The sequence below is a fragment of the Ambystoma mexicanum genome, chromosome 10 (genome assembly GCF_040938575.1).
Source record: "Ambystoma mexicanum isolate Mex_15411 chromosome 10, UKY_AmexF1_1, whole genome shotgun sequence".
NCBI lineage: Eukaryota > Metazoa > Chordata > Amphibia > Caudata > Ambystomatidae > Ambystoma > Ambystoma mexicanum.
The window spans coordinates 290,550,273-290,572,155 of NC_090932.1; the positions used below are offsets into that span (position 1 = coordinate 290,550,273).

At 45.5% G+C, this 21,883-nt stretch overlaps 1 protein-coding gene across 3 annotated transcripts in view; it reads left to right on the top strand.

The window, feature by feature from the left end:
* UGGT1 (UDP-glucose glycoprotein glucosyltransferase 1) overlaps positions 1-21,883 on the top strand; it is a 2,047,742-nt gene that overhangs the window by 593,922 nt on the left and 1,431,937 nt on the right. The gene's annotated exons all lie outside the window — the stretch shown is intronic.

Consider the following 21,883-nt stretch of genomic DNA (forward strand, 5'->3'; position numbering starts at 1 on the left):
ATGCTTTACTCTCCTTCTCCCTTACTCCCCTTCTCCCTTCTTCTGCTCCTGTACCCTCCCCTACCTCTTGCTCTCGACGTGACCTTCCCAACTTTAGTCCTTCTCTCTTTTTCAACACCTGCTCTCCCCCCCCCCCACCTCCCTGATATCTCTTCTCTCTCGGCCAATGATGTTCTATCCACTGTTTTCTCCTCCTATCTCCTTCACCCTTGATCAACTTTACCCCCTCTCCTCCTTTCCTCCTACTCGCAAACCCTCTCAACCATGGCTCTCCTCTCAACTTCTCTCCATGTGGCGTCTCCTCCGTCGCCTCGAGCGACACTGGCTGAAATGTCCCTCTCTATCCAATCAAACCTCCTATTTCTCTTAGCACTCTCTTTATGACTCCTGTCTCAGCTTTGCTAAACGTTCCTACTATTCTAACCTTCTCCACTTCCAAGCCTCTCACGCTCGCCATATCTTTCAAACCATCTCTCGTCTTCTCTCCGCACCCACCCTGACCCCTCAACCACTTCCTCCCTCTCTCCTTTTGACTTTGCTGACTTCTTCTCCTCCAAGATTCTCTCTCTTCGTCAAAACATTCTGTGCTCTCCTTCCTATTCCCCTCCATCCCCTTCCCCCCTCTGCCCCTCAGCTTGCATGTCTGACTTCTCACCCGTCTCCCCTTCTGATGTGTCCCTTCTCCTGTCCAAAGCCCATCCTACGTCTGCCCCTACTGACCCTCTCCCCACCCTCCTTATCCCGAAGATCTACCCTCTTCTCATTCCTTACTTAACCTCCTCCTTCTTCAACATGTCTCTCCTCAGCTAACTCCCCCTCCCCATTCAAGCATGCTACTATTATACCTATTCTGAAGAACCCTTCTGCTGATCCCCTTCTTGCCTCAAACTTCCGTCCAATCTCCCTACTCCCATTCCTCTCTAAATTACTTGAACGCCTAGCGTACTCCCAGCTCTCAGCCTTTTTTTCTAACCTTTCCCTCCTTCCTCCCTCTCAATCTGGCTTCCGACCTAAACACTCCCCTGAAACAGCTCTCACTTATGTTCTCAACTCCCTCTTCTCTGCTCGATACTGTAAGCAATCCTCTGTCCTCATCCTCCACAACCTCTCTGCTGCCTTTGTCACTGTCGATCACCCCTTACTTCTCAACACTCTTTATTCCTTTGGTTTCAAAGGCTCTGTTCTCAACTGGGTCTCCTCCTACCTCTCCTGCTCTTTTGCTGTCTCCTGGGTCGTACCTCATCCACTCTCCCCTTGGATTAGGGGCATACCCCAAGGTTACGTTCTTGGCCCTTTCCTATTCTCTCTTTACACCTCATTGCCCCATCATCTCTTCCTTCGGTATCTCTCACCATTTCTATGCTGATGACACCCAACTCTTCCTTTCCTTCTCTTCCTTCTCTCCTGACCTTCACCTTAAACTCTCTTCCTGTTTTACTGCCATCCCGCTTCCTTTCCCTCAACACTGATAAGACTGAAATCTTATTCTTTCTCTCCAACACTCTTCCCCCTCCCTCTCCTCCACATTTTATCCACTTTCCCCCCTCTAATCTCCCTATCTCTTCCCACGCTCGCAACCTAGGCATTCACTTTGACTCCTCCCTCTCCTTTTCCCGCCACATTTCTCTTACCTCTCGCGCCTGTCGCTACCACCTCTTCAACATTCGTAAAGTCCGCTCATCTCTCACCTTCTCCTCCCTCATCTTCTCTTGCCTCTTCTATTGCTCCTCTATACTCTTTGGACTCCCTGCATCTCATTACACACCCTCAAATCCCTCTACCACTCAACCATCCGTACCCTATGTCGCCTTGCTCCTCATGACTCCATTTCCTCCTTGCTTTCTTACCTTGGTTGGCTTCCCTTTCACTCCCAACTTAAATTTCATTTCCTCTCTCGTCTTTAAATCTCTTCATGACCTCGGCTCCCCTTATCTCTCTTCTCTCCTTTCTTTCCACACCCCTTTCCCGCTCCCTTCGATCCGCTGATCTCTTCCTTCTCACTGTTCGCCCTTCCCCATGTGCCTCTTCCCGTTTCCGCTCCTTTCAGCTCCTAGCCCCCCTGCACTGGAACTCCCTCCCTCTCTCTATCCACTCCATCACCACCTTTTCCTCCTTCCTTGAAATCTCTCCTTCTATATTCCCCGCCCTGATACCCTTACCCCCACTCACTTCTTTCTCTCCTCCCTCACATCTTCCCCTACTGACCTTCCATACCCACGCCTTTCCCCTTACCTCTCCCTCCCTACATACTCACCCTAACGCCCTTTCTGTCTCCCTCCTCCTTCCCTTTCTCATCCCCCTCCTTCCCTTACTTACCCTCACAGGTTAATTGCTCTACCTACTGTTTTATTGGTTTGATTCATGTCTTGTAAATTGCTTCTACTGTTATATTTTTTTATGTAACTTGTTATAATGTAACGCGCTTTGGATTAAAGCACTATATAAACACAATAAATATAAATACAATATATTAATATTAATGTAAAATATCTATGCATTTTAGATTGTTTATTTTGATCATCTGGATACATTGTGTTATGTGCATCTAATATTATCTGTTGTAACGATCATCTTTGATGTATTACTTTTGTCTTTTCTGTTTTATATCTTTTCTTCTTGGACATGTTTTGTAAAGGTCATTTAATAACCAAAACAAATAAACAAAAAAACACACACTGTTTTGGGGGCACTGATCTGTCTCTGACTTTCAGTGCAGAAGAACTGTTCTGTTCTCCACTGCAACATTCTGTTGATTTTTCCCTGCACCCATCACCTTACTGTTTAGTGCTGTACAGACACAGTGTGTCCCTTTTTAGCTTTGTTATTTGTAACTTTGTGGTTACTTGCATGTTGTGTCTCGGACAGGCTTGTGGCAGCAGATACTTTTCAACTGTTTTCATTTTTATTGTTTTGTGCACTCTTGCATTTTACCGCTTAGTGCCACATACTCTAAAAAGGCAAAGCCACAAGATGTTTGCCTGTTCTTTGCCACTGTTGTATTTTGGCCTTCTTCCTTCTTCTGCCAGAATTGCTTTCTTCAAGCACTCCAGCAAAGCTCTGCTCCTTTGCTGATCTCCAGAATGCCTTCATCAGTGCTTTGACCTCCGGACCAGTGGAAAAAATCAGTCTCTACCCCAGATTGTGAATCTGCCTTTGGATGCCTTCGAAATAGTCTCAGAACCATCCTATGTGCTGACCAGCTTCTTCGTGGGCTACCTCGCATCAGTCATCATCCCGAGTTTAGCCTTTGGACTCGGCAGATCCTGAACCTGTGCAAAAAGAAGACTCTCTCTCCAATTGCATCTCTCCAGCACAAAGAGGTGCCTTGCAGGACCATTTTCTTTGTTTCTGCCACAAGGATCGACTTCAAATCTTTCTTTGAAGTTACCATTGACTATTTCAGCCAGCATCGTGTCTTGGGCGTTCCCCGAGTTCGACACCAGAGTGGTGGTCCTTTCTTCAGTCTAGCAGTGGTGTCCAGCTGTCCAGTATCCAGAACTGATCCATCGGAGCTCGGAACCGGCAACTAGCTGGACTCAAAACCTTGCGGAGAAAGTGACCTTTGCACCTGAGACACATGGACCTTCCTCATTGGGACCAAGGCAGAAGATAAGGGGGGAGGCACAGCAATTTCAGGAACCTCTTTGGTGGTCCCTGAATGATTTGGAGTATGTACTCGGTGTGTGTAAACATACTTGTTACACCCCTCCACCCCCCACATGCACTTACCCTACCTTTTTCTTGCCTGACTGTGGTTGGTGGAGTTACACCCGGGGCTTACCCTAAGGTGGTTGTATTGGGACAGGGTCTGCTAAGAACAATTATTCATTCAATTCATTTATCCTTAATAATATGTTAAATTGGTTGGACCAACTGGAGGGCTAGATACTGCGCTCCTTCCTGGGAGTACCCCAATCTGTTCCTGTTGAGGCCTTCCGTTGCGAATTGGGTTTCCCTCCATACGATCTATATCGTTGACACAGTGCCATAATTTGTACATAAACATACTGCTATCATCTAATGGAGCATTAACTTTTTTTAGCCTGTTGGCTGAACAGTATCAGCAGGCTACAAAAAAACAAACGTTTAATTCAATTATGTGCAACCACTTTTGTTTAGACTCAATAGAAGTAATATTGCACGAAGATATTATTTCTAATCCCAACAGGCTAACTATATTGGAAAGGAATATTAGAGAAGCCGATATGTGTAATAATAATAGGCTTTCTAAGTTTAAATGTTATGCGGTCTATAATAATCGGAGCTTTCATTATAACCTACCTTATACCTAACTTACAAAGTTATATCCAATACAATTACAAAGGTTTATTACATACGTTCAGTTTAACATCCTTCCCACCTTAGAGTATACTGGACGGTGGCCCTGTATACCTTGACACGAGAGAATCTGTAGACTATGTAAATTGTCCACGCAATCTGCGCGGCACCTTCTTACCCAATGAATCGCACTGAAATATTATTATTTTAAAAGCTATTCCAAGTTTGTCTCCTCATTTGAATCCATTGAGAAAGACCAAATTTGGATTCTTTTTTACTGGGCAGAATACATAGTGATAACTGCTGCAGCCTTTCACGTATGGAGGGAGGTTTTGCGACTGATTTCTGAGATAGGATTAGTATGATGTCTTTTTTAAATGTTTTAAGCCATGTTTGAATTGCCTGTATCAATTTTAGTTTTTTATTGGAATAGCTCTCATTTGTTGTGATTTGATGAATAATATATTGGAAAATGTCTTTTTATTCTGAATGTATAGTAAAATGTGTGAAAAGTTTATACTTAACCAATATGCACACAAAAATTAGAATTCAATTGTTTTTTTAAACTTTGAGACTCTTACAAACTGCCTGTTGCCAACACTTGTTCAGACTCTTAAGACTCCTAGCCTTCGGAAGAGAACCGCATTGGGCATGTGACAATAGGGCACTAGGCCCCTCTTTTCTAGCTAGGAAAGGTGGTGTAACTTATGGTTTACGGTTTTCTTCATTATTTTACATATTCATTCTCTAACTGATGTTTACTTAACTGGCTCTTGTATTCACTTGCTTTGCTATCCTAAAACTGATTCAACTGAGTCCTTAGGTAATCTTTTAGTGATCTTAGCAGAGCACACCAAAGTGAAGGTGTATATAGTAGTAGTGAATGGTTTAGCGTGTTGCTTACCTTTTGGTTTTTTGTTACTAAGAGTTTGTCTAAGACCTAAATAAATAACTATTTTTGTATACATTCTGCCTAACTTTGAGTGCTCTGTGTGCTTAGCTGAACCCTTCAGCACTCTCACTCTTCCTAAGTCTTAAGCCTTGGTGCTTAGACCCATTACCTAGACCGAGTTTGGCTAGTGTGGCGAACCAGAAGGAGGAGTCGGACTAAGTACTGGCATGTTCAAGGGTGTTTATTTTAAATATATACAATTGTAATATTATCAATATAATTTTTCTCTATGAAAATGCTTGCATTTTACTTTTGTCTTTTTTATGCAAACCAATATTGGCATTGTGTTTTGCCAATAAATAGCTGGTTTAGGGCTGCAAATATCCCTATAAAACATCACGAGGGAACTCTGCTGGTCTTCAAATGCTTACCAGAAATGCTCCCAAAGGCCTGATGTCTTCAGACAACAGACTTGTAAGGGACCAGAGGGAAATGTCAACTCCTTCCTATGACCTGATAAGCAAAGGCAAGCCTCGAGCTTTCATGGCTCCCCTGCTTGCAGGAAAGCTTTGCTGCCATGTACCTGACTCAAGACAAAGACTGAACCACAGCACAGTGGTTGTGCCGGCAACGGACCACGTCTTATGTCGGGATTGCTAACCATGACAAAAAATGAGCCATGAACAGGAAAGAATTCTAAATTAACATCTAGACTTCTAGGAATCAATTTTCCCTGAACTGCCTCTGCTGGAAACAGCCTGCTTCTCCAGTGATAAATGTGCCATGTCAATGAACTGGACATTTGCACCATACCCCTGCTCCACAAGCCATTCTCCTGAGGCTCCTGAGCGCACTACATTGATCGAAGATCTTCTTTGTTAGATATAGCTTGCTTCCCGCGAGGGATCCAGGCCGCGGGACTTGGAGCCCGCAGGGAGCTATGCTGAGCAGAATGAGCCGCCGTAGCTAAGCCCAGTTCATCATCTTCACAAAAGCCCTGAGCGTCCCTGCGAGGGCTGAAGCCCGCGGGGGATCAAGGGTGTGGGACTTGGAGCCCCCTGGGAGTTAGAGCCTGCTGGCAAGGAGGCTGTACACTCCATCCTTTAACGAGCTCTTGACGTCTGGAAACAGTCTTTTATCAACTTCAACCCAGCGCACCTCCAGGAAAGCGAAGTAAGCATGACACATTCTTTGTTTCTACCTAATTGACTCTTCGGCACCCTCCATACAAGAAGAGCCCATGCACTTGCAATAGTCTCAGACGGAAAAGGGGAGGTGCTATTGCTGTGTGAGAGTTGAATAGATAATTGGAAAACAAGGAACAACTATGAACGTAATAGGTGTAGGGAGGAGCGAGCCTCTGCTGCCCAAGCTGTTGGCTGTGCCTCCCTAACCTATATGCTCTTGTGTGGCACATATAGACTTTAAAAGGATTGGTGGATATTTTCTTTCCGTGAGTTGGAACTGGCTATTTCAGGCCATACAAGCTATCTGTCTGGTCAAATTAATAATCTGGGCCTGGTCTCCGACACAGAGTAAGTACACCTATACCAAAGCTGGGAAGTGGCATGAACAGTGACAGCGAGAGGAGGAGGGTGCCAAGGATTAAGTGTGCTCTCTGAACGGCTGGGCTTGCCACCCTAGGGCACATCTTCTTTGTTTTTTTGTATTATTATTTATTTAAACCTTGCACATTTTCAAGCACAACAAAATAGCACTCCACCGTGCCATCATACTCGCAACGAGAACAGGTGATTTTCAATGTAACAACAAACTGAAACCCCCAATCCTCCCCTGACAGGGTCGCATGCAACTGGGTGCACATCTACTATGCAAGTGTCCTGTTACCCAAAGGCCTACCACAAATAATTCCCTTGAGGACCTGGATACAGATAATGTTCTTAACTCGATTTAATTTCTTCTACAGAGAGTGACTTTATAATATCGACGCATTGTTGTATTAACATAATCAATTAGATCAATTTTAACACATTTTACACCATCCAAACCCAATTCCAAGTATTGGTGGATGTCCCCAAATGCTCCCCCCCAGAAGCAAATATGCTCCACACTGGGATCCCGGCTAAGGTCACATCTACACTCTACCAGGTGATCACTGCCTTGGGGGCCCAAGAACTTGCTGGGCTCCTGGAGAAATGGGAATGGGTAGTGGGCACGCTAGAATCGGAGGAATGGGTTGAGGCTCTAATGTCCCCACGGGAGATTGGTATAGACTCCAAGCTTCGCCTAATACAATTCAAGATATTGCATCAAGCATATTACTCCAGGACCTCCATGATGAAGTGGGGACTGGTGGAGGACGAGGTCTGCCTATGGTGCTGCAGGGTAGAGGGTACCTTTTTCCACATGCTTTGGGACTGTGATGTCATTCAGGACTTTTGGAGCTAATGCATGTTGTGTTACTTGGCATTTATAATAGCGCCTTATGTATCCTTAGTATGATCTCAAAGTGCTGGTAGGTTGAATGTCCTCAGGAACCGTAGTTCGAGTCAGTAGAGAGAGAGAGAGTCGTATGGTGCGTGGGTGCACCGGATGTGTGCAGCTGGTGTGATTATAGCTGCTCGTTAGCGGTAGGTGTGGTCCTGAGGAAATCAGTTGGATGTGTTCGGTCTGGAGGGTGGATACCCAGACTGGGTTCTGGCTGCGTTAGGCCTGAGGGGACGCCTAAACTGGCCGGAATGTGCTCGGCTAGCTGTGTTTTATTGGGATGAGGTGTTTGTGGGGTCATGTTAGTATGGGAACAGCTAGGCCGAATGTGTCATAGTATAGCTTTGTTCTAGTAGCGGGTAAGCATAGTAGTGTGAATGGTGGTTATCAGTACAGCGCTTGCAACTGTCTGTTTCATCCGTTCATCCACTCCAACCGTTCACATCCACGACAACCGTTCACATCCACGACAACCCTTCACATCCACGACAACCGTTCACATCCACGACAACCGTTCACATCCAATCCGTCCACTCCGTCCGTTTCGTCCACTCCGTCCGTTTCATCCGTTTCGTCCACTCCATCCACTCCATCCGATCTGCAGGATCAGCACAGCCCTGGGATCCTCGGTCCCACTGGACCCTAAAATGGTGATACTTGGTATCTGGGGGGGGGAAGTAGACCTTAACAAATGTGAAAAAACCTTTCTCTCAGTGGCCCTTGGACTGGGGGAAAAGACTCATCGCCTCCATATGGGGATCCCTAGATAAACTGCATAAACCGATGGGCCAATGAAATGGACCGATGAGCATTATTAGAGAGGAGGATAAGCACTTGAAGGTTTGGGGGATATGGATTGAGAACATTTAACCCTATAGACCATGGGTTATGCACAACAAGACAACATTGAGCCCGCCAGAGTGAGGCCATGACCATGCACCCAACCAACCCCCTCCCCCCTCGGTGTTCTGTCCCCTATAACCCCAGTAACGCAGCGTATCACTATCGGTAATGTGACCATCTTCGACCAATGCTTACTGTTGACTAGTTATTGTGACTTGTTTATATTTAATAAAAAGAAATATCAAAATAAATGTTTTTAACACATTTTAATTTGGTTTTAATCTGTTTAAATTGCTTACTTATCTTAGTCTGCTTACTAGTTTGCAGCGTGTACTTAGAGTTGGATGTGTGTTTATTGTTTACAAAAGGCATTTTGTCCATTAACTTGAATGCAAAGCGTTGCATTCTATTTCATCAAAGGGAGCTGGCAAGAGGGTATTTAAAATATTGAAACCAATAAGGGATGTCAACATACTCATAACTGAAATAAGACTCACTGTATGACATGAAGGCCCAAATAGTAAAAAGACAAATGCCCTAACCTGCCGAAGGCCTGTAGCTGCGTCGAATTCCATACCTGTAAAAGAAGATGGCAAAATCCTGCCAGAAAGCGTAGTACCTGTATTAAAATCTATCCCTCATATAAATAAACTGGGGAGCTTTGGAAAACAAAAGGATCCTATGGATGTCTGAGAGAGGACATGGGCAGGAGAGGGGGGGAATTATGCCCTCCCCTTCATGGCTCAAGGAGACACGCAAACGCTGAGGATTAAGCCTAGCTAGTCCAACTAGAGTACCTGAAGGTGAAAGCTTCCAAATTCAACAGAATGAGATGGGGGGCCTTAACACCTACAGTTGAGGAGGAGGAGGGCAACATAGAAAGGATGATTGCAACATCCAATCGGTATCGGGTCCTGGGGGATGACCTGCCCACAGATGATGCTGCCAAAAAGCAAGGGGAGAGTTGTGTAGCTGTAGGAACTACCGAGCAGGTAATAGGGACATCACAAGGAGCACCCTATCATAAGGGCATCAATACATCTATTAGTATAGGCACCAAAACCAATGGCACTAGTGAGTAATATTCCCCAGTTGGGGTTGGGTAATAGCCTATCAGAAATGCTATGGGATGACTTAAAATGGATGAAATATTTGTGTGGGCCATTGGAAAAAGTGATTAAGGAGCATTTCCACCTTTTTGGTACTGAACTGGCGTACATCAGGGAGAGGCTGTCAAGAGCACTCTCAAGTAAGGACTCTTGTAGCCCTATAGGTAATGGGACTAATAGTAACACAACGATTGGGAACACCTAAAGTCGCTCCAGCCAAAGTATGTTTTCTGCCCACAGGTCAACTCCCAGAATCTCAATTAATAGAGGGAGTAATGTGCCAATTGAGGTAGCCAGGGAACAGATAAAAGAGCAGGGAAACTCTACACACTTTATGGGTCGAAATGTGCGAGCACCAAGCCATGTGTATAGAGGGCCCATGAGTGAGCAGGGCAGATTCCCCCGCCCTTGGGTGGAGAATACGCAGATCCACAACTTGAACACCCATAAGCCTATGCTGATATGGATGACCCCACCCAATGCAAAACCGCTTGGGGAACAGGATGAGAAGGCTGACACATGACTATAGTGGGGACTTCCATAAACATCTAAAAGTACCCCCCACTGTGGGGGCATGGCCGACCAATTCATCTGTTGCATTGCATAATGTGGGGAAACAACAAACAGGTCTTACGAAACACAGGAGTCTTAGGTAAACAAGTGCCTTACTTATTTTAGGCACGTAAGAGGGGTGTATGCCTATTATTAGAAGCAATATAATAAAATGTGTGAAACCAGAGTATGCCTGACCGTGGCGAGGATATGGTCCTGGTCGTCCTAAAAATGGCTGGCTGATGGAAGGCCTACTATGGCTGATGGAAGGCCTACTATCCATAGAACTTTGGATATATCCTGCACCGGGGTCAAGGATCACGATCAGACAAACAGTTAATATGCAGCGCACGGATGCCCAAAATGCTAATTATGTATCATGTGAAAACAGATATGCAGAAAAGGGTTCCAATAGGCAAGAGGCTGTCGGCAGCCAGGCAGACATAAACCTGGATGCTGTAGATTGGCACATACCCCTACCCCTGAACTGAAGCAACAGCCAAAGGAGGGAGGAGTTGGGTTAATCTCCTGGAACATAGCTGGCCTCAGGAAACATTTGATGGACCCTGACTGGTGTAGTTTCGTTCAGGGATATGATGTAACTTGTTTCTAGGAAACATAGGAACTGGGATTGTTAACATTCCAGGGGTATGACATATTCCAGGTGCCGGCAACCAAGGGTCCTAGAGGCAGACACTTTGGTGGGTTGGCAATATGGATTAGCACTGCCCTTGACTGGCAAATCTCAAAGCATTGAGTCTAGCTCCGCAGATGTCCATTACTTAGTGCATGTTCCACTGGGTGCCCAATCAATCTCTGTTTAATGTATACAACCGGGTTACAAATAACACATAAACCATGCTATTGAATTAGTAAGGAATCTTGTAGAGACCAGGGAAATGCAGAAGGGCTTGGGACATTGAACCATACTTGCTGGAGATCTGAATCTGCAAATTGAGCCCATCCCAGAGTTGGAGGGGGTTTGGCATGATTATGACTAAGTATGGGACATCCCTCCCCTGGACTCTTCCACGCCTGGCAGGGTGTATCGACAGGCCCTTGATTGTGCTGCCACCCTTTTTGGTTTGGGCCTAAGGGCTGGTAATGGGTGCTTGGAAAGGACTAGCCGGCAAAATCTACCTATCAAGGGATTAAGAGCACTTCCCACATAGATTGGCCCACAATTTCATAGACAGAAGTATACAATGTAAAAAAATAGGCAGTGACCATAAGCCATTGTTCTTAATGTTGACCAACCCCAGCTACTCTGTTCAAACCCAGGAACAATCTAAAAAAAGAATCAGATGGTCTGACTTCGATCTGTAGTCACTGAGACCCAAATATCTATTAGTCGATCTTGCCGGATTTGGAGTGGCTTTCCACAATGGATCTTGGCAATGCAGATACTTATTCTGTATTAGATAACCTGACCTTGGCTATACAACCCTTTGTTACCAAACCTAGCAAAAGCATACAGAAACATGCTATTAAATATAACGTCTGGTATGATGAGGATTGTGAAATAGCCAAGCTTGACATCCTAAACTGCTTAAAAAGACACTAGGGAGAGAGGATCCAGGGAATTTCAGGCCAGTTTCCTTACTGGACAGAGTGGGGGAATGTATTCTCTAGAATCATCTATGAGCACCTTCAGGTGTGGGTAATCCAGGAAGATGTGGTAGACCACCTCCAGGCTGGGTTTCGGCCCAAAACTAGTACTAAGGATCAGGCATTCCACCTACATCTGGTCACGCACAAATATACGGCCCTGAGAAACATGAATGTGTTTCCAGTGTTCCTAGATCGCAGGACCGCTTTTGTCAGCGTGTCATGGGGGTTGCTGTGGTCAATAATGGCTAAGAGTGGGGGTACCCGGTGATCTACTGCAAATCATAGTGCAACTCTATTCTAATAATAGGACACCTGTGCGGAGGGAGCTGGTGGGCAAACTAACTGAACCATTCAAGGTGACTAGAGGCGTGAGACAAGGATGCGTCCTCGCCCCCTTGCTGTGTTTGTTATATATTGATGAAGTGATACGTTGCGTGAGACTGAAATGCCTACATGAGCCAAAATTAGGCCACGAAGCAGTCCGAATACTCCTCTTTGCAGATTTTTTATTTTATTTATTTATTTGGATTTATAAAGTGCTGTTACAGAATATTCACTTAATGCATGTTATGACCTTTGTTACAGAGGCAAATATAGACATTCAATGACAGTGTTGAGATGTGTTCCGAGGTTACATCGGAACAATGTTGGAGGCAGTGCAGTATGGTAACGGTTTAGTTAAACAACTTTGTTTTTAAAACTTTTCTGAACGTTCTGAGGGATTCTTCCTTTCTTAAACTGAGCGGAAGCGAGTTCCAAGTTCCGCCAGCTTTAGCTCTGTTGAATGCTGGGACTAAGAGTCGGTTTGAGTATTGGTCACGTTTTGGTCTGTGGGCAGGAGCCTGGTGTATTCTTTCCGCTAGGTAGGCTGGGGCAGTCTGGGCAAGGCATCTGTGTGTGATTGTGAGGGCCTTGAATGCTATGCACTCTTTGATTGGGAGCCAGTGGGCATCTTTTCTTGCCTGGGAGATGTACTCTCTCCTGGGGATACTGAGTACATCTCCAAGGGTGCTGTTTTGTGCAATTTGCAGTCTGTTGATGATGTTTGCAGAGGTGCCTAGGAGTAGGATGTTACAGTAATCCAACTTTGCGCCTATTGTGGCTCTAGCGATGTTGAGGCAGTTCTTTGGTGATAGGTAGGGTTTCACGGCATTTATAATTTTTGAGGTAAGTGCTGCTGATGATGATGATATGGCGCTGACTTGCCTTTCCATTGATAGGGTGGTGTCCAGGTAGACACCAAGGGTTTTCACTGCCGCAGAGGTTGTAATGACAGTGTTCTCAATGCTGAAGGAGCTTTATTTGTCGTCTAGTTTATTTAGGGATTCTTTGGGGCCCACCAGTAGTATGTCTGTTTTTTCCCGTTTAGAAATAGGTCATTAGATGCCATCCAAGCCTGGATGCATGCATATGTGTCTTGGAGGGTGTTGAGGTCTTGCCCATAGTTTCCTGTTAGAGGGAGAAGAATTTGTGTGTCATCGGCATAGTTAGTAAAGGCTATGCCGAAATCTTCTAGGTCGCTGAATAGGGGGAGAATGAAAAGATTATAGAGTGGGGGAGGTACAAGAACCTTGTGGGACTCCACATCCGATGGGTGGTGGAAAGGCAGATACCTGGTCTGAAAAGACTCTCATAGCTCGACCCTCCAGGAAGGAGGTGATCCAAGCGGTGGCTTCTTTTGAGAAGTGGGCTGTGTCAGTGAGATGTTTACACAGGATCTTGTGGTCAACCAAGTCAAAGGCCGCCGAAAGATCTAAGAGTAATGGAAGTGAAGACGTGCCTTTGTCCATGGCTTCGAGTAGTTGGTTCTTGAGGTCAAGTAGGGCTGACTCTGTGCCGTGACGAGGGTGGAAGCCAGATTGCCTTTTTCTGAGGATGTTGTGCACTTCTAGGTAAGACTGAATCTGTAGATATGCAGCCTTGTCCATAATTTTCAACAGGAATGGCACGGTGGTAATTGGACGGTAGTTGTTTGGGGAGTCAGGGTCAAGGGTGTTTCTTTTTTTAATAGATGCCAAACCCAAACTTCCTTAAGGGTGAGCGGGACGGTGCTAGTGGCGAAGGAGGCATAGATGAAGCTGGTGAGAAATGGGGCCAGGGCTGTCGAACAGTCTTTGACTAGGTTGGCTGGGCAAATGTCTCCTTTACATAACAATGGTTTGGTATGCTTCATGATCAATAGGACTTCAGGAATTGTTACTTCCCTAAATGAGAAGGGTTTGGGTATGTTTTTTGCTATGTGTAGTGTTTCTGGCTAGCGGGTTGATGGTGAATTGGTTTCAGGCAGTTTGTTGAACTGAATTTTAATTTTGTTCTGGAGTGTTTTGATTTTGTCTAACATGGCATGTTGGATGATGTTACACCATGTTTCGTTTTTCTCGGTAGGTTGTGTGGAGGATTGTCAGCTCATTGTAGATGGCAAATAGCTCTTTGGGTTGTGAGTTAGCTTTCTCAATTCTGCAGTTGTATGAGGCAGCTTTGACTTTCGAGATGGCCTTTTCATATTGTTTAGCAACTGTAAGGTAGGAGTCTCTTGTGGCAGTGGAGGGATTTGTTTGGCAAGAAGTTAATGCTGCTAGTTTTTTGGTTCAGGCATCCTGGAGTTCTTGTGTGAACCAAGAGTTTGCATGGAGTATATGCTTGGCTTTTTTCTTTTCCAGTGGCGCTACAACATCTAATACATCTTTAAGAGTGGTGTTGTAAATCTCGACTAGTGTTGTAGGGTCATTGGATGTGGGATGGGCCAGTGCTGAAGTTTCAAGGAGGGGGAGTATCCTGTCCGCGGTGAGCAGTTTTTTTTTTTTCTTGCCATAGTGGCTGGCACGGGTGGGTTTGGGTTCCCTCCTGTTTTTAAGGGTATGAAAAAGTGCAGTAGATGGTGGTCAGTCCATGGGCGAGGGGTGTTAGAGCTGATGTCAGCCGCACAGTTGTGATCCGCAATCCAGTCTAATATACAACCTTTGGCGTGGGTCGGGTCGTTCACTAGTTGGTTGAAGCCTAAGTCTTGGAGAGCTTTGGCGAGGGCTTTGCTTTTCTTGTCTTTTGGGTCCTTGAAACCCACGTTGTGGTCCCCTAGGAGAAAGGCTCTTGAATTTGTTTTAAGGTTGTCCCCTAAGATGTGAGTGTATTGTAATGGTGTCATTTGGTGAAGGAGATATTTTTGCTGATAGCGTGTCAAAGTTGTCAGCCTCAGCGGTCTTTAGTTGCCTAGCGTTAAGTGTTTCCTTGAGAATTAGGGCGACCACTCCTCCTTTACTAGAGGTTCTTTCTTGGCGAAGGATGATATACCCTGGCGGTAAGGTTTGGCAGATGGCTGGACCGGAAGCTTCATGTAGCCAGGTCTCGGTAATGGCAAGTATGTCTAGGTCTAGATCTGTAATGAGATCACGGTACGCGCTGGCAGGGAGTGAGCGTTGATAAGTGCACATTGTAACTGTGTTTTCTGGTTGTCCCCTGATTTGGTTGTTGCAGGGATGCTATTCGGAGTGGCGGTTTTACTGGAAACTTTTGGCGTGGGGGTGGCGGACGGTGATCGTGGGTAGTGGGAATACTTTTCATGGTGAGACTTAGTGGAGGCTGAGAGGCGGGCAGAACGGCAGCCTAGCCTCTGATTTCTCAAGTGGAGCGGCACGGGTGAGTGTTAGCTTGTGTGCTGTGGAGTGGTTTAAGCAGGATGATGGTGCGGTTAGGCAGGGTGCCAGGGCGGGCCAATTTAGGATTTAGGTTGGTTCTGCTTGTAGGTAGTGCAGGTAGGAATGGTGTAGGTGGTATATTGTAGGAGCATGGGAGTGTAGGTACCATGTTTCCGAGAGGGAGCTTCTAGATTGTATGGGGTGATTCAGACAGTTAGCATGGAGTACAGGGTACAGCAAATCAATTGTAGGCTACTCACCGGTTGCAGCAAATCAATTGTGGGCTAGTCACAGGGTGCAGCAAATCAGTTGTAGGCTAGTCACAGGGTGCAGCAAATCAATTGTGGGCTAGTCACAGGGTGCTGCAAATCAATTGTGGGCTAGTCTCAGGGTTCAACAAATCAGTTGGAGGCTATTTGCAGTTTGTAAGGTGCACTAGAACCGCTATTTGCAAGCTAGAGTGACATAGAATGGCATGGTAGGCAAGGTGCAGGGTATTATCATCACTAGGAGATGCAGGGTGCACTAATACAATATGCTCCCCGAACCCTGAACTAATATGAGGCGTGAATGCCTTTGACATTACAAGGGATGTTAGTGTGTGGAGTTATTACAAAACATTGGAATGGCTAGGCCTGCATGTGTACAGATGAGCAGGAAGCGTAGCATTTACATTCATAGTGTCCTAGTGCCTGTAGCAATGCATAGAAGGTCGCGAGCTGCACATATCGTAGTACGGCTACATGTGCGCTTGAGTCAATCTGCGTGTGCGGAGGGGAGATGAGCATAATATATTGGCTGTGGTAATCGCTGAAAGGTGATTGTTCACAAACAAGAAAATGTGTCGTGGACACTTATGTAGTACTTACAGCTATGGTTTGGGTAGCAGTGGAACTCCTCGACCGACCGTGTACCTGCGCAGACAGGCCCTTTTGATGGCCCTTCTGTTTGGGACTTCCTTCCTCGGCTCCGCCTACTAGTCAAAGCTGAGAGCTGATATGAGGCTGAGCAGTCAATCCGTGGCTGCGATTCAAGGTAATTGGCCTCAACACGTTGAAATTGTTAGTCTAAGCGACTAGCGTGGCGGCCATTGACCACATTGCGTGTAATGGCGGACATTAGGGGACTGAGCTGGATTGGTGCCTGGCGACGTCCAGGGGCGACTGGGAACTCAAGGGGTGTTGCAGAACCCTTCTTCAGAAAAAGTGTTGTTGTCGGTAGCTTTTGTAGAACGGACAGCAGCTGTGGAGTGTTGCTGCTCAGAAAGTGCTCTTACCCTTGGTGATGCTGGGCGGAGCAGGGGAGAAGGGCTCCTGCCCTTGTCTCGCCGACGATGCTCCTGCACTGGTGAGGTTACGGGCAGACAGGCCCTTTTGATGGCCCTTCTGTTTGGGACTTCCTTCCTCGGCTTCTTTTGTCAACATCTGTTGGGGGGCTTGAGACTACTCTTCACGCCTTTGTAGATAAATGCTCGGAACTCCACTTAGAGGTCAATATAGGGAACACCAAATCTTTAGTCTTTCGACCAAATTCAAAAAGTTCACGAAACTTAAGTTGGATATTAATGGGTCTGCCCTTGAACAAGTTCGAAGTTATGATTACCTGGGGGTAAGATTTAATGATCAATGTAATTGGACATCACAGGTCCTCAAATCCAGTATAACACTGGAAAAATATGGGGCGGCAATGTGGAGATTTTGTCTTGCTCATGGGCAGGGCGCCATCTCAACAGCCCTTTCAATGTATACTGCCCAAGCTAAATCTGCAGCTTTGTATGGGGCAGAGATTTGGGCCCATTCGACCAGTTATAAACTGGGCCTGGTCGAAAGACGTTTTCTGAAACGGTTGCTTGGATTGCCAACAGCCTGGCCAGGCAAACCTGTGTATCTAGAACTGGGCCTTAGAAAAATCCAGAGTGATGTAATTCTCAGACCGATACTCCACTGGCTCAGATTATGGATAACTCCTAAACTCAAAACATACAGCAAGGCATTAATACATCTGCTGGATGCTGAGGTTGGTAGTTCCGTACCGTGATTCACTCACGTTAAAAAATCGTTGTTGGAAATGAACTTGGAAGATCTATGACACACTCCCCAGGGTATTAACTTTGGTGATGTGGAAAAAGCAAAAATAATTTCACGGGAGGCATCTAAGGTCGAATTGGTTAGCGTGCTCTGAGAAACCTGAAGGTGTCTCACCCACTAATCCCCAAGGATCTGTCTTCCAGCTGCCCAGGACACGACCATTGCTTTTAGATCCAGTTCCTGGGGGTGGACCAGTGCGGGAGGATCACCTGGGTGTGGGGTCTTCGGGGAGTGGAGGTGGGACACCAGATGGCGAGACGCGGTATCCCCTTCCTTGTAACACCTTTAGCCCATCCTACCAAGGATATTAGGAACTCAACCCCCTAACCAGTCCCCCCCCCCCCCCCCCGGCTCTCCCCGCCCAACACAAAACTTTTCTCGGGGACAGCTCGCTATGGTAGAAGACGGACTAACACACATATACACATATACACATATACATGACATGTCAATATACAATGGTCAGGCGGGGGATCAGGCAATTACTGACCATTACACACACCTGACTTCCATTACACTACTCCACACAGATGAAAGGCGGAGCACGAGAGCACACTCCAAGCGAGGCAAAGCGCACAAGAAACCACAGTTCCAAGATGGCAGTTTAATACAAGGTGAAAAACGGCAAAATAGAAGGGGTTCGCAAGGAGGGAAGTGCCCTTGACCTTTTGGACAAGGAACCGTTACTTTCATGAACCTTTGAGAATAGAAAACATAAGACCAGGAAACAAGGCTGAAGAATCCTGCATTGTTTGTCGGCGGTACATGGGCCTCTCCCGCGTAGATAGTCAAGGTGGGGAGAATTGCTTGCCGCCGTGGTACTGTCCTTGGCTCCTACAACAAAGCAACGCCAGTGAAATCAGCACAGCCGGTGAGTTGGGGAGACTGATACCAGACTGGTCTGTGTTGAAGACCAGGTTGCAAGCGGCAACATTGTATAGTGAACACTGAAGCGAACAGTGAATGTGATAATCATCGCCAGTAAAATTGAACAACAGATGAGTGATTGAACTTTAAAGCCAAGATACGATGGCTTAGACAGAGTGGTCTGGGACCGTGTGCATGCTCATTCGAAAATCCGTGTAAAATTGTCAACTGAAAGGTAGCAAAAGAGTGACAAAGATTTGTTAATCGAAGTGGTCCTGCAACGGGTCAAGCAAAATCCTGTGCACAATCGAAAGTCTTTGATGTTAATTGTGTAAAGAAAGCTGTTGACAAAGTAGATGAAGTTGGTACGAGCCTGGAGGAGGGAGATCAGCTGAAAGCTTTTGGTTAAAGTAAGTTTGAGTTAAAAAAAAGTTAAATAGAAATTGGTCCGAGCCGGGCAGAGGGAGACTAATTGAACATTGTGTTAAGAGGATCTGAACCTGGCTGAGGGGGATCCGAGGTGAATAGTGAATCACCTGAGAAATTGAGTACTTGTGAAATCCAAAGAGGAAAATAACATATTGTTTGTTTGTCGCATCAGGCCCTCTGAAAGAAGAGTCTTTGAAAGGCAAAGAGACTTGGGCATGGAAGGCCCTGATACTAATGATTGAGCAGCATCCTTGTGCTAGAGAAGCCAGAGACTGTGCTAAGCTTGAGTGTACTGCCTTGTCCCGTGCTGAAAACTTGGGGAAGGAAGGGCAACGGCCTGAACACCCTGACATATAATTTTGTGAACACTTCTTTCTTTTTCGTAACACTGTTTTCCTACACTGTTTGTATTTAGAGGTAAGGATTGGCAAAAGGTTGATTAGTATAGGCCCTTTTGTTTTGACTGTTATTATTTTTTGATGGTCATAGCTTGCTCCCATCTGTAGATTTAGGATTAGATAGGCGTTTTTCAAACCCTTTTTGAATTTCAATAAACACCCTTGAACTGTGGTCAATCTGTCTTACTGTTTATACCATGCCTTCCTTTACAGCATGTAGTGGGCTGGCAATGGGAGCTACATATTTGGCCAGCAAGCCGGTCCTGGGGTTCAGAAAATACTTATACCTGGTTAACCCCCCGAACCTCCTTGCACGCAGTTTGTATATGAAGTTCAGATTTTCACACTTAAATCTGGCATATCGCACTAGCAAGTGGGAGCTTGCAGGAAATTACTTATGTCTGAGATGCGGTTCAACAAGGGAATCTACGGGACATTTCTTGTTTTTCTGCCAAGGCTACTGGGTGGCCAGGAGTAAGTGCTTAAAGACAATATGTAATGTACACGGCATACTACGAACAGGTGGTACTCTTTTGCTGTTCAGGTGCAGTAACGATGTAAATGTAGTCTTTTTTTGTAGCACGCTAAATCCACCATGTATGGCGTACAATAGCAAGAATACTGAAAGCTGGAGGACTTGCAATTTAACAATGTTATTACTGTAAATGGTGATTACAACTAGCCTTAAATGGGTACTATTATTGTGATCAACATAACCAAATCCATTTGATTTCAGATTGATGAAGTCCCATTCCCGAAATGTACTGTACAATTCTTTTGGCTTTTTGAGCCATTCAGCATACTGCTGCCCTGCTTTTACATGATTTCCTACATGGGAGAATGACGTTCAGGATTGATTGGGATCCCATGAAGCCATACATATTGTATATCACCAAGTACAGTTTCAGTTGCTTTTTAAGAATGTAGTTTTGTATATTTATTCACTCTGTATAATATGATGGTATAACAAGATGCACAATATGATGTATTGTTCTTGTGCCATGTTGTGTATTATTCTTATTCTTTAATATGATTGTGTTATTTGTTTCTGGCAAATGAGAACATTGTCAAATAAAAACCATATGATGATAGCTCTGCTTCCACATCACTAGAACACCAGAACCACAGCCTACTCACTTTGTGAGTACCTGAGCATTTTCTGTCAGCATTCAGAAATAGTTGAAGATACTGTGACAAATCTAGAGTATTCGCTCCTTCTATCCAGGGGGGAGCTACCCCCTTTGAGGGCTTGAAAATGAGCACACTCAGCAAGACCCTCCCTAGAGGGCTGGGCAAGTTGGACCTCACTGGGAATGACTCCCACTTTGGGGACAATGACGATCATTCCCACAAGGAACTCCCTATACAAGCCACCTAATCGCACGCCTGGGACTGCATCAAGTAATGAATAATGTGCACTCCTTTTGTTTGGCCCTAGGCAATGCTGGATCAACCAGGACGCTGGTTGGAAAAGGTAAAATCCCTTTAAGCACAAATCGTGTTTGTAAGCAGGATCGGTGGATCGGAGAAGGAACAAGAGAGGAAGAGAAATACGCAGGGGAAGCCCTCTGACGTAGTTACGCCTTGAAAGGGCTGAGCAGATTGGAGCCGTGGACCCCGCGGCAATCCGAGAAGCAGAGCATGCCAGAGCGAGACACCGCAGAGCTGGCGACCCGAACAGCAGAGAAGCTGCTCTCCGGGCGAAGCTTGGAGGACCGTCTGACGTGTTGGCGTGACGACGGAAACACCATGGTGGGCATGGGGTCCGTCTAACAATGCTGATACCATAAACATTTGCCGAGCGCGACCGCCTATGGAGACGCTGAGAGTGGGGCTGTTAAGAAACCCAGAGCTGAAAGACAAGGAACCAACGAAGCAGACCTGTGCGTGTGCCAATCCCCGAAACGCCACTCACGATGAACTAAGGTACTGGGGTTGTATGGAGGAGGTAGAGGCCAGCTGGAAAACATGCATTTAAGTGAAGGAAGCAGTGAAAACAACTGTGTTGATGTTGGGGCGCCGAAAAAGCAGAAGTGCAGATACTATGAGAAAACCAAGGGAAATGAATGAGGATATTAAGCATGAGGCTTTGAGAAATCCAAAAAGTGTCCCATGAAGGATGGAAAGAGTTATCAAAGTTAACTGTAGAAGAATGGGAGAATCCCTTGATGAGGGACTTTGAAAAATAATACAAGTCAAGATTACATACTGCGCTAAGGGCTCTGGGAAAGTAGTAGTGGTGGTGCCTCACCCACGATACATATAGCAAACCCTAGAAGGGTCGAGTGAAAGAGAGTGAAGCACTCAGTCAGAGCAAGGACTATAAGAGACTATCTTAATAAAAAAGGGAAGTATTAAGACTACTAATGAGCATTAGACCATCTGGAAGAGCAGACCTGTGAGTAGTTAACAGGAGCTACAGAAGCTCACAAATAAGACATTGAGAATTGAAAGAGAACATCATAAAGAACTTGTTTCTAAAGGATAACAATTTCATATTGGATATATATAAATATGAACTGAGAGAACCCTGAAGTAAAGCCTCGACACAGACGGCCGAAGGGAAGCATCCAGGAGAGACATTCTTTTTGCAAACTTTAGTTCTTAGTATCTAGTGGAAGGGTCAGGTAGATTAGATTTTGGACTGAGTACATTTTTGATTTAGACTTCCTGACGACAGACTAGCACCAGAGTTAGTTTTCTTAGGTAGGGAACATCCCTGTAGCAATAGGGTAAG